The sequence below is a fragment of the Bufo gargarizans genome, chromosome 1, assembly GCF_014858855.1.
Source record: "Bufo gargarizans isolate SCDJY-AF-19 chromosome 1, ASM1485885v1, whole genome shotgun sequence".
In the NCBI taxonomy this organism is placed as follows: Eukaryota; Metazoa; Chordata; class Amphibia; order Anura; family Bufonidae; genus Bufo; species Bufo gargarizans.
Genome location: NC_058080.1, coordinates 513025872 through 513042311, shown reverse-complemented (window position 1 = coordinate 513042311; position 16440 = coordinate 513025872). Strand labels below are relative to the sequence as shown.

General features: G+C 37.9%; 1 protein-coding gene across 1 annotated transcript in view; it reads right to left on the bottom strand.

Annotated features, from left to right (window-relative positions):
- The window catches only part of TBX5 (T-box transcription factor 5), a 102364-nt gene that overhangs the window by 70942 nt on the left and 14982 nt on the right, over positions 1–16440 (bottom strand). Inside the window, exon 2 of the mRNA XM_044275311.1 lies at positions 14123–14188. The gene's annotated coding sequence lies outside the window, so the exon portion shown is untranslated. The remainder of the gene's footprint in view (positions 1–14122; positions 14189–16440) is intronic.

Here is a 16440-nt window from a genome sequence, read left to right as displayed (position 1 = left end):
TGAATAGATGCAGGTTTATAATTTTCTTCAAAGCTCAGATAAAAGTGCTGAAATCGCCCCTATAACGTGGCTTAATATGGCATACTCTTATATAAAGTCGCATACTTTGGCATACTTTTATATAGTGGAATATTTTGGCATATTTTTATATAAAGTGGCATACTATGGCATACTCTTACATAAAGTGTCTTACCATGGCATACTTTTATATAAAGTGTCTTACTATGGCATACTTTTATATAAAGTGGCATCATTTGGCATAGTTTTTTTTTCTAAATTAGCTTACTTTGGCATAGTTCTATATAAAGTAGCATACTTTTATATAAAGTGGCATATTTTGGCATACTCTTATATAAAGTGGTATATTTTGGCATACTTTGACAAACTTTTATAGAAAGTGGCATACTTTGGCATAGTTTTTTTTATAAAGTGGCCTACTTTGACATACTTTTATATAAAGTGGCATATTTTGGCATACTTTGACATACTTTTATAGAAAGTGGCCTACTTTGGCATACTTTTATAGAAAGTGGCACAGTTTGGCATACTTTTATAGAAAGTGGTACACTATGGCATAATGGTATGGGAATACCTCCTATCAGCTAATGAACAGTTCTCAATCCTCACATTTGTGGAAGTTATGGTGATATATCATTTAGCTATGAGTGAAATCAATTCCATATAAAGGAGTAATGAGCAATAATTGGTCTTTCACACTGTAGCAGGCACTATATATATATATATATATATATATATATGTAATTTTAGACAGTTGGCTTCTTAACTCGCTGCCTGTGAATGCAGTCTGCTCTAGGGCAGGCTCTGAGCTGGATTTCCTGGCCTCCACTCCTTCTCCCATGGGGCTGAGTGGATAAACACTTAGTCAACACCTGGATTAAGATTTTAGACTGTTAATGTAAAACAAAAACGAGATCTTCACATTGTAAGCAGGAGAAGTGAGAGCCCAGGTGGGTGATTTAAGCACACATACACACCTCTCTCCCTCCTCATATCTGTCACATTCTCTGCACATACACACAATATATATCTATAGGTAGAGGACATTTCTCCCTCTGAGGCATAGGCTGTAATCTATTCTACATTCCTACAATCCCTCCCCTCCTGGTTATTGCTCACATTATACCAGGTTATAGCTCTGTTCTGCTTCTAAATGGAACTTCTCCCAACGAGTTAATTCACTGAGATCCCATGTCCCCTTAGTCCAGGGCAGAAAAGCCCTCTGCTACACTTAATTAAAATGGTTTACCAGAGAGAAAAAAAGTTGTTTTTCTGGTTAAACTGAAATCCAAGTTGATAGCCAGCAGTCGGAATAGGAAATAAATGGATGCTTGTCATAGGTTATGGAATATATTAGGTATGTTTGGGGGAAATGCAGTGGGGATGTAGTTCATGAAGTCTAGGTTTTTCCTTAATCCTCCATAATAAGTGCATTCTGCTTTACATGTGATTGAGGTTATTACACCGATTCAGCTCATTAGGGGGGCCTGCATTGAATGGCCTGTATTCTGTATGCTCATACACTCACCCCCACACTGAAAAGACTGGTGCAGGCCTGTAAATCACCACTGCTTGTGTGCCAAGGAGGGCGAAGTAGGTAGAGGCAGACACGACTACAATCCCTATACAATAATGCTAAGATGTTATATTTATTTGTGATATATATATATATATATATATATATATATATATATATATCATAGTTTCATACAGAATCCATTCATCCCTCCAGGATTTGGGCACAGCTCCTGCCTCCACTTTTATTGTCCATCACCCAAGTTTCCTGTACAGAGCCCCACAGCCCCGCGGACTGCTTTGATCCTCCTCACAATGAGGGTGCAGTGCCCAGTCCAGTCCGGCTTCTCCCATTAAGTCCCAATAAAAAGAAGGTAGGTTTGGTGGGTTCCAGTCTGCAGCAATTTGCTTTTTATGGTTCACTTCTACAAGACCGAACACATGTTCCTCTGAGCAGGTTCCTAGATGTGTTGTAAATCAAATGAAAAAGAGGCTTTTTATGGGTTTTAGCAGGAAATGGAGGCACAAAATCAGATATATCACTGGGTCTTATGGTTTTTATTTTCATTTGGCCCTTAACCCGCTCCAAGCCCTGCAAGAAAAAAAAAAGCCCAAGGGCCAGGAGCTATGGAGACTAGGGTGATAGATCTTGTTGATCTGCCTCAATTATCAGTTCCTTAACTACCATTTGGGTAAAACATTCTACAGCTCATACCTGCATAGTCTGTCTGTCTGTCTATCTATCTATCTATCTATCTATCTATCTATCTATCTATCTCATATCTATCTATCTATCTATCTATCTATCTATCTATCTCATATCTGTCTGTCTATCTCATATCTGTCTGTCTATCTATCTATCTATCTATCTATCTATCTATATATCTATCTATCTCATATCAATCTATCTATCTATCTATCTCATCTATCTATAAAATAAAAAAAAAAAACGAGTCAGCACTCCAAAAATGGTGAGTGGGTGCTGGACCCTTTTCCCCAAGTAGGGTCCTATCTATTTCTGCTCTCAGTTTGCCCATTCATATAAATTACTTGTAGTGTAGATAATCTGGTGCAGCCAGTGTGTAATGAAATCTTCCAGTGAAAATGGATATATAAGAATAAGGAAATGGAGGCGAAGGTTTTTCTTTGCCTGGTGTTATAATACAGGAGTAGCAGCAGCTGCTATCTATCTATCTATCTATCTATCTATCTATCTATCTATCTATCTATTTAATTTCTATCTCATATCTATCTATCTATCTATCCATCTATCTCATATCTGTCTATTTAATATCTATCTCATATCTATCTATCTATCTATCTATCTATCTATCTATCTATCTATCTATCTACCTATCTACCTATCTCTCTATCTGATCCTTTTCTCTCCCTATAGATAAAGGTGCTGAGACCTGAGTCAGAGCTGACTGTGCCATCATTTCCTAGCTGTGCACTGGAAGGCAATGAGGAATGTCTGAAGGCGAGCTGCCGAAACGTCATTATCTTTAACCCTCTGCTAGCTGTGACATGTGTCATAATATTACTGTACAAGTCAGCAGATACAACGCTTGGTCTTTAGAACAGTTATAGTGCAGTAAATCGCAGGACACTGCCTACACATCCTGTTGCAGAAGCATTGATGTCTGGGTACACATTCAGATTTTGCATTTATGTCATGAATACAGAACGACTCTTCATAGTTTATATTCTTTTATATCATGAGGCAAGTACAGCAGCAGTTCTTGACTATATTTCAGTAGATACTTGTTTTTACTTGTGCTTTTGCTGCTGTTTTCATTTTTCACATAATTCCAAAATGTAAGAGAAGTCCATCAAGGCATTCTCTCGCGGACATAACGCCCGAAAGTCGGCACAGAACCGCTATTACCTGCGGTATTCTGAGGGTCACATTGTCATTCAGACAGTCCCGAAACGGTTCGCTTTTTACTCCCTCGTCAGACAGATTAGAATTTATTTTACTTGCATTTATTTACTCACTTGACAGAACACATTATTCCAATGTAAAGTAATAATGCACTTTAGATAAATCTAAAGGTAAATATAAATACATATAAATGTATATATATTTTACATATGTGTATGTATATAAATTTTATATATATATATATATATATATATATATATATATATATATGTGTCCTATATGCAGCTACATATAGGACAGATATATAAATGTATTAATATTAGATATATGTGTGTGTGTGTATTATCTAGATAGATAAATCCGAGGAAAGATTAATAAGTATCCCACATTTTTTCTGTATATTAATATATTATATATCTAAATATAATATAATTCTAATTTCTGCCTATGGATGTGACACATACATACACATAAATAAATATATCTAACACACATATGTATATATATATATATATATATATATATATATATATATACATTTTATTTATTTTTTTCTCGTTTCATCTCACTTTGGAGGTACTTTGTATGTGTTTAGAATACATACATGTTCCATCCCAGACATTGTGCATGCTACACACCAGTGCACATATACTCTGCAGTACAGTACACCACCTATGTACAGTTTCCTTACGTTGCACCAACCATTGCACACTACTGAATATTGCTTGAACTGTATGTGTCCGGAATTCGCTGGACTTTCCCTGCTGTCCAGATATAGACAAGGACATTCACAATCACATTATGCCTTCTGGAAATATTTTTTTTGGTCCTCACCTTTAAACAATTTGACTCTTGGGGTGTTCTCGTAAATATAAATTGTGTTTATATTATTCATATTATTTTATTTCATACCATATGAAGAACAGCAACCATGCCAGGTGAATGAAGTGTTAACATATACACACATAGAATTCATTGAAATGCTGGTCAGAAATGGAAGCCCTTTCTGGCCGCTCTCCCTCCCTGTAAAAGGTTGGATTTGCATAGTAAAATCTATATATCAGTTCATTCTTTCTGAATTGGAGAGACAGTAAATGAATGGCACAATCCTCAGCACCGGTGAATGATGCCAACCGGCTTGGATTTGCTCTCAGTCTTTTAAAAATTATTTTACGACTAGAGTTTGGAAGTTGTGGAGGACATTATTATAAAATGCCCATTAACACTATGAAAGCGGAGGGAGCAGGGCAGGAAGAGAATACATTGAATAAAGCTCTGATCAGGGCTGATCTCATCCCTTCCTCACCCAGATGTCTACCTCTCCATCTCCACCTCTGCCATCAGGTCTCTTACCATCATCTCCTCCTTGTGCTGGTGTCTCCCTCCTCTCCACCTCTCTCCTCACCTCCACTCTTCTACAGTTATTCTCCATCTACCTACTCCACAAAAGGTCTATTTAAGATCAGAGGTGGCTTATTTTCCCCCTATGATATATTCTCTGTCTGCCTAGCTCCTGACCCCGAGACCCTCATTAGTGATATCTGTAGGCCTTTTTCAGGAATAGCTTGTGCCTCAATAACAGAACTTATCCCTGTTTAACACAAGTCAACTTTGGCTTTATGTGACATGCAAAAACAATGTTGTGGTTGTAATTAAAAGCTTAAAAAGATATGGCAAATCATTTAGAGAGTGCCATTCAGAGGAGAAATAGGTTGATCTGTGGTAGAACCACACCATAAGTGCTGCCTTTCCTTGGACTTAAGCAAAAGTCTACAGTGAGTTTTTAAAACTGGAGCAATGGAGTGAATCTGGGCTACTCTATCTACAATATATGAATGAAGGATCTTCTATCTTCATTCAGCAGGACCTGCGCTGACATCACATTAGGTCCTTTTGCAGGTCCTGAAAGAAGAAGAAGCTGGCTGAGCAATCAAGTGGATTAGGTGAGTAAATTTTTTGAACCCTCAATCAACATTTTAATAAGCATTCTGTTTTAAGAATGCTATTATTTTCCCTTATAACCATAGGGCCACCCAGTGTATTTAAATCTGATCAAGTCTCTATTTCTTAAAAGTTTCTGTCAGGATTTGAACTCACAACCTTCTACATTAGAGGCAAGGATTTTAACTACTCAGATATAAAGCTGAATGATAAACGATGTCAGAAAGACCTCATAGTAGTTTCTCATATAGTAAGTATTCCTATATAGCAGAAGTATAGTTTCATATTTCAATGCAGGTTAACATGTAGCTGTATAGCGTAGTGGTTAAAGTTCTTAGCTCTCATGTTGAACGTTGTGAGTTCAAAATCTGGCAGAAACTTTTCAGACATAGAGATTAAATTTATATATATATATTTTTTTAGTAATTGTAAAAAATGTATGGCACAAAATAAATGTGTAATAACAAAAAAAAAAAATATATATATATAGATATAGATATATGAAATCATACTTCTGATATATATGAATGCATAATATGTGGGAAACTACTACTGATGTTTTTAGCCATAATATATTTACATATATTATTATATATTATAAATATATAATGGCTAAGAATGTATATATATATAAATTAAATTTAGCCTCTATTTTTTGAGAGTTTCAGTTGGGATTTGAACTCCCAACCTTCTACATTAAAGCCAAGAAGCTTGACCTCTATGCTATACAGCTACATGTTAACCTACAGTAAAACATGAAATGATACTTCTGCTGTATAGGAATACTTACTACATGACAAACTACTGACACAGTTTATCATTCAGCTTTATAGCAGAGTGGTTAAAGTCCTTGCCTTGTGAGATCAAATCCCTGCAGAAAATTTTCAGAAATAGAGGCTAAATTGGATTTAAATACATTGACTTGAGCACACAACGTATTTCACTGAGCATCGCGATGCTAGAGCCGAACTGGTGTTCAGCTGAGCATGCTCACTGAACACAACTAAATATGTATCTATCTAGTTGTCTTTCTGTGTATCTATCTAGGGATACTACCAGGGCAATGTTTCTGTTTTCATGACTTTTGTACTTTGTCAGCAAAGTTTAACAAAGAAATGTGTAGTCAAATGAATACGTTTTCTTTAACCCAAAAATATGAAAATAGACACAGTCATATTAGTGTGGACAGAGCCATGCGGTGTTCTTTGGAGGCTGTAAGGCAATAGATTGTCACCGAATGAATCCAACTGGCACATTTGGCATCAGTTTTGCATTGTACAAAACTAAGTTAAAGGGGTTGCACCACAAGTAGATATTAAAGGGATTGTCTCACTTCAGCAAATTACATTTTATCATGTAGGGAAAGTTATTGCAAGACACTTTCTAATGTATTGTGATTGTCCATATTGCTTCCTTTGATGGCTGGATTCATTTTTCCATCACATTATACACTGCTTGTTTCCATGGTTATGACCACCCTGTAATATAGCAGCGGTGGCCATGCTTGTAAATTATAGACAAAAGGCATCGGGACTGCGAGAGTGCTCATAGGCTGGTGCTTTTTCCTATAGTGTGCAAGCACGACCTCCGCTGCATGATTGTAGGGTGGTCGTAACCGCTGGAAATGAGCAGTGTATAATGCGATGGAAAAATGAATCCACTCAGCAAAGGAAGCAATATGGACAATCACAATGCATTAGTAAGTGTCTTGTATTAACGCTCTCTACATGATAAATACCATTTTCTGAAGTGAGACAACCCCTTTCAGTTAGGGTGGGTTCACATCTGCGTTCTGGATTCTATTATGGCTTTCCGTTATAACATGGTTATAACGGAAAATAATCAAATCCATAAGACGGTGCTATCAGTGTATAGATGCCGGATCTGTGCGCTAAAGTGCAGTATACATATTTCAGTTGCATCCGACTCCCGGCCTGAAGTAGCTGGCTTGGCACAACTGATATATGTGAAGAGGGCCTTAGATCATCTGCCAATCCTGCTGAAACTCCAAAGACATAATGATAGGGAACTTAGATTGTGCGTCCCATTGGGGACAGCTTGATGCTTATGTCGGTAAAATGCTGCGGAATATAGCAGTGCTATAAAAGTGCGTAAAATAAATCATTATCCGAGCAACCTTATCTGATGTATATAGCCAAATTTAAAGTGATCTGGAGAAGGTTAATGTAGCTGAGCAATTACCTCTAATCAACTAAGCATTCTGTGTACTGCGCCATGGAATATGTTCTTACTAAATGACAGACAATAAAGATAGAAATGAATGAATCTAATACATTACTGGCTACCCGCTGGAAGCACGATTAGATCTGGTTACATAATCCACGTGAACGACATATAGTTATTTGTTTTAATTTAAGGCAGTCGCACTATACACGGCAAAAGTACATATTTTGTGAAGATTAGTGAGATACAGTAATTCCTCGGTAGCGAGACAGAGTGATTTCTACGCAGAATGCATGTTGTGTCTTAGATTGTAATTTAGTTTGGAAAGGTATTTTGCTGTTTTATTACTCGTATTTTCACTGCCCGCTTTGAAAAAGTTGAATTTACTATATCAGTGACCTAAACTATTCAGAGCCATTAGCTATTTTTGCATGTTTGTAAATCAAGCCCATTTACTTCATGTGGCATAACTATCTAAACATATTCAGGTGCATGAAGTGCCCAGGGAGAAGATGAGGCTGTGTGGTGTGTTTGAGCATGCTTGCACACTAGAAAGCAAGCAACAAGTCAGATTTCCTTTCAGGATGGGTACGCATACATCACTTGTGTCCAGCCATTTTTTTTTTTTGTGGAGCCAGACACAAGCGATAGCTGTTTATGTGCACTTAATGCACAGGTCCAGCGCGCTTTGGGATCTGGCATCATAAGTGATAAACCAGATGTATGTGAATGATCCCTTACAAAGCTATTGGGTCAGTTCTGGATTCAGTTTCCTTTTGGCATTTTCTTCACCATGCCAGAGGGAAACTGAGCCAGATCACCAGACCTATGTGAAGAGATCCTTAGGGGATTTATATATAAAATATTAAGACACTCCATACATATAAGTACATGTGTATTGAAGTGAATGGAGCTATCGTCCATCAAAATAGCTCAAAGTTCTGGAAATCTCCAAGAGAAAGGGGTATGATTTTTGTTTAGAGTCATGCACTTCTCCATTCTATCAATAGTTTTGCAGGCCTAGCTTAGTAGAGAAAGAGAGCCCCATGCAAGTCAAAAGTTTAAAAATGGCATCACTTGTGGACAAGTTAATGGTAGATGGCCTCATTACTAACCAACATGGTTATTCTGATAAAATTGTCCAAAAAAGATATTTGCAGCTATATGCATTTGGCATGACTCGAATATCAACTTGAAATGAATATATATATATATATGTGAAACTCAAAAAATTAGAATATCGTGCAAAAGTCCATTTATTTCAGGTTTGCAACTTAAAAGGTGAAACTAACATATGAGATAGACTCATTACATGCAAAGCGAGATATTTCAAGCCTTTATTTGTTATAATTTGGATGATTATGGCTTACAGCTTATGAAACCCCAAAGTCAAAATTTTGAGGTACCATTTGCTCAGGGGCTATGGATTAATTAGCTGACTAGAGTGTGACACTTTGAGCCTAGAATATTTAACCTTTTCACAAAATCCTAATTTTAAGCTGCATTAATGCAATATCTTTTAATTTGCATTACTGAAATAAATGGACTTTTGCACGATATTTAAATTTTTTGAGTTTCACCTGTATGAATAGTTGTCCTTAATATTGACATAAGAGAATACATGCATGCATCAGAATACATTAATGTGGTATGCACTATGAGTGACGCCTAGTGCTTGTATGCTGCAAATGGTCAGAGTCTTGAATTCTATTACACAGTTTCCTTTTATAATAGGGACACTGAAGTGGAAGTGTAATATATATTCCAAAATCATAAAAGGCAATTCCTTCAGTTCAATACATTACTAAAATGTTTATCAAGAATTGTCCTATTTAAGTTTAAAGGACAAGTTCGGTTTTCATATTTAAGGGGGATTGATAGGGCTTCTGACCTATTACTGCTAACTATCCATGAATCAGATCAATTCAAAGAGTGTGTCAGACCTCCAGTTTAAAGAGAGAAATTGAGCGAGAAAAGATAAGAGGGAGAGGAGAGGAAGCAAGATCACATTTAAATCCATTGAACACGTGGAGTGATTATTCTTCTAGGAACATGTATGAAACTATTCTGCAAGAATTACAACGAATAAAAATCAGGACATGCTTTTAACCAAAAAAGACTAAAGCTCATAATACATCATATTGCCTTTTTATATAGTTCTTAAAGTTGAGTCATAGAAGGACCAGTGAATAATTATTATGTAAAAAAAATACAAAGTTGTCCAAGATTAGATAAAATTGACTTTCTTCTAGAAACAGGACCACTCATGCCCATAGGTTTTGTCTGGTATTGGATACGTCATGAACACCATTGAAAGTCAATGAGGGATGGATCTGTTTTCTATTGTGTCAGAGAAAACGGATGTGTCCCCATTGACTTACATTGTGTGTCAGGATGGATCCGTCTTGCTCGGCCCCACATCGCGGACAGAAAAACACTGCTTGCAGCGTTATTCTGTCCGTGATGGGGACGCAACCCAACGGAACAGAATGCGTACTGGTGCTTTCCGTTTCATTCAGTTTTGTCCCTCTTGACAATGAATGGGGACAAAACAGATGCGTTTCCCCCGCTATTAAGATCCTATGACGGATCTCAATAGCGGAAAGGGAAAGCGCAGGTGTGAAAGTAGCCTTAGGCTGCTGCTATAGAAATATATGGAAAGGGGAAAGGGATGAGAAGGAAGGAGCAGTTGCAGAGTGAGAGATAGGCACCCAGAGATGTTGCTGGTGGATCTAGTGAGTTTTCTATTTCTGTTTCCCCCACTGCTACACAGCTACTCTGCCTAGTACTGCTGTATAATATCCTCCATGCTGCTGCTGATTCTGTCCTACAGAGGGATAACCAAGGAAGATCTCTTCTTCTGTGTGGTGTGTATGGGAGACATCATAGCAGCTAGTCATCATCCACTAGCTAATGAAAACTAAGAATTAGAAATGGAACCTGTAGAGGTGAGAACTGCTGATAAAATCAGATTACAAGTCATATAATGGCCAGTATTATTCCTCATGTAATAACTGATCACTGGGGGTCCGACTGCTGGGAACCCCACCGATCGCGAGAACGAGGATACTTTTCCCCTAATCTGATGGAGTGGGCAGGTCAGGCATGTAACATGCCACTCCATTCATTCTGTATGGGACCACTGGATATACAGTAGCTGAGTACAGTGCTTGGCTATTTCTGGAGGTCCCTTAGAGACTGAATGGAGTGGCAGAGCGCATGCCAGCGGTTGGATCCCCTGCGAGCGGTTAGGTATACTCTATCCTGTAGATAGGTGATAACTTCTAAACTTGGCACAATCCCTTTAATGATTATCATTAGATCTATGACACTAAATTAATTTGCATCTGGATGATGGACTCCTGCTCCACTGGTCAAATTGCTCGCTGTTTATGCTTCAGATATTATTTCAGTTTTTAAAGATTCTCTAGGTACTCGTACAGTGCCAAGTGATTGGCGCAAGGACAAACGTGGTGCCCATATAAAAAAAAAGAATCTAGGTCCTCCACAGGTAATTATAGACCAGTTAGTTTAACTTCTGTTGTGGGAAATGTTTGAAGGACTCTTAAGGGACTATATACAGGAGTATGTGACTGTAAATAATATTATAAGTGATAACCAGCATGGGTTTACCAAGGACAGAAGTTGTCAGACTAACCTGATTTGTTTTTATGAGGAGGTGAGTAGTAGCCTAGACAGAGGGGCGGCTGTGGATGTAGTGTTTCTGGATTTTGCAAAGACTTTTGATACTGTCCATCATAGACATTTAATAGGTAAAGTAAGGTCTATAGGCTTGGAAAGTATAGTTTGTAATTCGATTGAAAACTGGCTGAAGGACCGTGTCCAGAGAGTTGTGGTCAATCATTCCTATTCAGGATGGTCCCGGGTTATAAGTGGTGTACCCCAAGGTTCAGTGCTGAGCCCATTATTATTTTATTTATTTATTAATGATAATGAGGACAGAATTAATAGCACCATATCTATTTTTGCAGATGACACTAAGCTATGTAGAACTGTACAGTCTATGGAAGAAGTCCATAAACTACAAGCTGACTTAAACACTCTGAGTGATTGGGCATCAACTTGGCAAATGAGGTTCAATGTGGATAAATGTAGAGTTATGCATCTTAGTAGTAATAATCTCTGTGCTTCATATGTCCTAGGTGATGTAGCACTGGGAGAGTCACTTATAGAGAAAGATTTGGGTGTCCTTGTGGATAGTAGATTAAATTACAGCATACAATGTCAATCAGCTGCTTCTAAGGCCACCAGGATATTGTCATGCATTGATAGAAAAGTTATTTTAGATCAAAAAATTATATATAGGAATTATATGGTATTGCTCATCTTAAACAAATACACTAAAATCCTTCTTCCCCATTAGTGTATTGTTGGTCGAACAGTGGATTCAGCCAACAGTCTAATGTGCATGGGGAGCTCTCTATGCTCCTCTGACAGATGATGTTGGTGGAGAGAAGGCTCAGGTACACTGAACTTTTTTGCCCAGTCTTTTTAGTCTCCCTGGAAACTAGTCCCTACCAGAAATGTCTGTCATCTTGCAGTGGCTTTCTCCTCTCTCCCCACTGACAACAAATACATTCTCGTCTTAACAGAAAGTGTATGTGTATGGTGGAGTTGGGAGTGAGCCTGGAGAAATAGCTGTTGGCTGACAGCCATTGAATGTGTATGGCCAACTTCAACCTAAAGGGAATGGTAAAAATGAAGAAATATAGTTGCCTCTCTGTTGGTCCGTCTGCAGCGCTTTCAATATGATTCTGACACAAATAATTTTGTAGAATTCCTGTGGAGAACACAAGGGTTAATCTGCCGATCTCTTTTATCTTTAGATGGAGACTGACCTAGGGGATGCTTAGCAAAGGAGGTGAGGCTTAGCACTTTTTTTGTCCTACTGCAGACAGGACAAAGCAGGGAGGCTCTTGCTCCAGCCAGTTGTCTTACAATTTCTCGCCGGACAGTGTGGATGAGGAGGAGGGACATGGTTGATATCCTGGGACACAGACAAAATATTGCTTTCTACATTTCTTAGTTTTAACTATAATATGAGACAAAATAGGATCAATGAAAAGGAGGAGGTGAAGGGAGGAAGGGTTAGGGTTTAGTGTTGTTTCATTTAATCAGGAGAGTGAGTGGTATAGGGCATGTTTCACTCTGGCAAACTGAAATGTTCCTTGTTTCAGATGTTATAGACCATGCTTGACTTTCTGGAATTTGGACTTGAACAAGGATTATTTTGTATTAATGTTAGGCTTAGGACAAATATGCGGACATCAGTAATTTGCCTGCACCCTTTTTAAGTAATAAGGGCTTTAACAAATTCTAATAATGAAGACTACACTTGGGCATTTTTTAAATGTTGACTTCACAAGTGTTCACCATTACAATGGTACAAATGGAATATAGAGACACTGTACTTTGGATCCATGTGATATGTTTCATGTTTCACTTGGCATTGTTTTTCAAAATGTATTTAATGAACATTGCATTAGATTTATTACATTAGATTTAAATTAGATAGATGAAGGTTAACTTGTTCAGGCACTAGCTATCTCTCCCAACCAGCATGCTGAACTCAACTGGAAAAGAATAGGACAGATCCACTGCAATCTTAGTATTTCTTACTTTATTAGACCAAGAGATAGCATTTTAGTACTATGCCAAAGGGAATCATGATGGAAGGGCTAGATATACCATCTGTGATGGGAAACTTAGTTGGATGTATATTTCTGATTTTCTCCCTAAATTAATTATGAAATAGAATTTGTTTACATGGAAAATGTTATCTAATACGGAATCTTAGCATTTCTACTTTAGTGAGAATTTCAAGAAAGCGCCATATAATTAAATTTAATTGTTTAAGCCATATTATCTTCTATGATACGGTAATATATCTTTTTATGCATCTATAGTAGTTAAAATGTTTATATATGAGGAAAAACAGTACAAAATAAATTATTCAGAACCCTAAAATCCCTGACAGAATATGGCACAATATGGCTGATTCATAAAAATGCAGAATGCTATAATTTTGGAAAATTGAGATAGTATTTCCATTGGTTTGTTATTTTTTACTTTTAGAATAATAATAAAAAAACATTAAAGACTGCAAAATTTCAAAACACCAATGTGAGCCTTAAAATTATTTTGGTGCAGTATAAGGAAAATCAGACCTTTGGTTCTGCTTATTGGATGAGATGTGCACCTTAAATCAGTATCTCCTCATAAATTGGGAGATCTCCTATTAGTTTGCCTGCTAGTAAAGCACTGAACCTGCTCGTAAAGTCATAAAAAGAGAGTACTTTGCAGACATTGGGCAATTTCACACCACTTGTAATTACCAGTACAGCCCAGCACAGATAAGAATGATTTAACTGCTCTACTGGTTTGAGCCAAGATAAACAGATAGCAGGTTCACTTTGTTTTGTGGCCACAGCTTTTGCCTAATTCTCCCGTTGCCAGGTTTAGATTTTTTGATGGTTGTACTTAAGCATCTGAACTGAACTTGACTGAAGTCCAATGAACATGAAAATCCGATGTAATGAATAGATGTTGATAACATACCATGAACACAGTTTTCTTTGCTTTGATCCTTGGCTGCCAGGGGCGGACTGGTAACTAAAAGTGGCCCTAGAAAAAAAAAAAAGTAAAAGTTGTTTGCAATAGAAAACCCCTAACGTTTATCATAATTTCAATGTCCTGCTCAGGTATGTAGCTATAGGTGGTGCAAAGGTCACAGACACACCTGAGCATTGATGTCTGAGGGGGCTAAAGTGGTTAATCTGCTACGTAAGAAGTATTAAAAATGATGCATGGTAGGTGGTGGTTCTGTTATTGTCACGGTCATATTGGTGTTTGACCGTGACGCGGTTGCCATGCAGACTGGTTGCCAGGGGCAACATGTAGTTTGTGGTTTGCACGTGCACCACGACTGGAACCTGAGCATAAGTACAGATGCCCACACACCAAATAGGACACCGTACAGACAACACACACACACAGGTATCCAGCACTCCTGATACTGCCTGGACCCCATGCCGCAAGGAGCACGGCAGCCCCAGGCAGCACTGCATACAGACTAATGGTTAACCCCTGCGAGAAACCAGCCCACCCACGGAGGTATCAACCTACCGGGTGACGTATAGCATACATGCAGGGACCAACACCAACAAAAGCCCAGACATGTAACAACCAACAAAACGCTTAACACACCCAGAACATAAACCCACACCACACATACAACAAGTGAGGGTAAAGGTACAAGGAGGGTACAAAAGGGAGGACAATTTATGTTCCATAAGGTGGCCCTCAAGGACTGGGCAGAAACACCCAGGCAAGGAGCAAAGCTCCAACACCAAGCATGGCTGTAGTACAACTGCACCCAGCCAGCAAGCCACAGGTTTATATCAAGCTTCCGGCCACACCCAGGAAACACCTTAATCCCCGTTAGCCAGAAGATTAACCCCTTGCTCACCAAACAGCAGGGAGGCACACCTTAAAGGGGAAGTGCACGTGCAAACCACAAACTACACGTTGCCCCTGGCAACCAGTCTGTATGGCCACCGCGTCACAGTCAAACACCAATATGACCGTGACAGTTATACCTTTTACACAGGAGCCTAAGAGGTTTAAGTTACACCTCTGTATTTGTCTCAGAAATGGTGCATGGGTAAGCATTCTCATTATACACGAAATTTCCAAGATCGAAAAGACAAAAACTCACTGAAAAAAGTGGCCTAAACGGGTGGAAATGCTCCGAACCCAGACACTGTAGCGTGTCTATAACCGGTCGATAAGAACCATTTATAAATTATTTTTCTCAGGTGCTACAGTAAAAGAGGACATGCTGAAATGTGTCATTGGTAGAATGCATATTTTCCATAAATAATAATCACAGAGCAGCTATAATATTCTTTAGCCAGGCAGGCAACCAGGAGCAGAGGTCAAAAAGACTGAAAAAAGAATCCACAAAATCATACAAAAGTCCTAAACTTTATTGGTCATACATTACATCCAAAATCAGAATAAAATAAATGAGATATAGCAGTACAAGGGGTATAATGGAATAAGCCCATAGAATCAGAAAAAACCCTGTTGCAATTATGGCACAATGTGTCACAACAGATATCCTTATCCTTAAATTATAGAGAGAAAGGGCGGGATAATACCATTATTACATATTCGATCATCTATAATCCAATAATCATATTAACTACCAATATGCCGTAAGTATATCAAACAGGAATATTTTTTCTAAATCCAACAATCTTTTCTTCAAATATAACCCTTGCTGACTGGAAATTGTGCAAACATCTCAAATGAGAAATAATAGTCCAAGGACAATAGAAAAATAACCCATACAGTCAAGAACACACCTGGCCAGTCACAAGTATCCCCATACAATTATGGCACAAAGTAGCATAGCAGCTATAACAAATTATTTATAAATGCATACAGTATGGCCAAATAATGAAAATTATAGCATATACCATCTCGTGTAGTTTAGGGGCATTGGGTCAGGTTTCTAAAATACTATTATAGTTTACCCTTAGCTAATATACTGTATCTGGGGTAAACTACAATAAATAGGCAACTGTATGATACATAGTTGGGCTGAGTCCACTAGAGCGAGGGACACATCGTCTTAAAAATTGCTAAAAGTATAAAATTGATTAGAGATGAAGGACATACTAGTACAGTCAGGTTCATAAATATTGAGACATCGACACAATTCTAACATTTTTGGCTCTATACACACCCAAATTGGATTTGAAATGAAACTAACAAGATGTGCTTTACCTGCAGACTGTCAGCTTTAATTTGAGGGTATTTACATCCAAATCAGGTGAACGGTGTAGGAATTACAACAGTTTGCATATGTG